The sequence below is a fragment of the Penaeus monodon genome, chromosome 32 (genome assembly GCF_015228065.2).
Source record: "Penaeus monodon isolate SGIC_2016 chromosome 32, NSTDA_Pmon_1, whole genome shotgun sequence".
Classification (NCBI taxonomy): Eukaryota; Metazoa; Arthropoda; class Malacostraca; order Decapoda; family Penaeidae; genus Penaeus; species Penaeus monodon.
In genome coordinates this window covers 32,874,439-32,875,026 of record NC_051417.1, presented here as the reverse complement: position 1 = coordinate 32,875,026, position 588 = coordinate 32,874,439, and positions in this window count along the sequence as shown.

The window sequence follows — 588 nt, the reverse complement described above, 5'->3', positions numbered from 1 at the left end:
TTGCTCCTTGGCGGCCCGGAGACTCGCCCTCCGCTTCTTGAGGTCGTCCTTCGCTTCGGCTCGCGTCCTCGCGTCCTCCTTCGCGCCAGCCCGCGTCCTGTTACCCTCCTTCGCGTCCTCCTCGCCGTCCTTGATGCTCCCGCCGTTCTGGCTGTCGGTGCCGTAGTCGCTGTGGCCGGCCTCGGACCCGACGGTGATTTGGCGCCCGAGGTTGGCGTCGTCCAGATCGACGACCGCTTTGTCGTTCACTTCGACGGTGATGTAGTCCTCGTCCCCACCACGGAGCAGCTGCCGCTCCGCCCCGTTGCTCAGCTCGACTCCGCTGTCGTCGTGGAGGCTGTCATTCCTCTCCTTAGCTTGTTCCGTTTCGTCTCTCTGTCCTCTGAGCAGTTTGTCGTCCTGTTCGCTGTCGCTTTTGGCGTTCGCTTTGCTCCCCCTCCTGACCCCCCTTCCGCCTTTCCTTGGGTGTTCCACGTCGTCGCTCGTTTTCTTCTTGGCTTTGCTGCTGTTTCCTTCCCCGTTTTCTATGTCTCCTCCGCTTTCCCCGTCTTCTTCGTTCTGTCCATCGTCTCCCTGTTTATTCTCAGT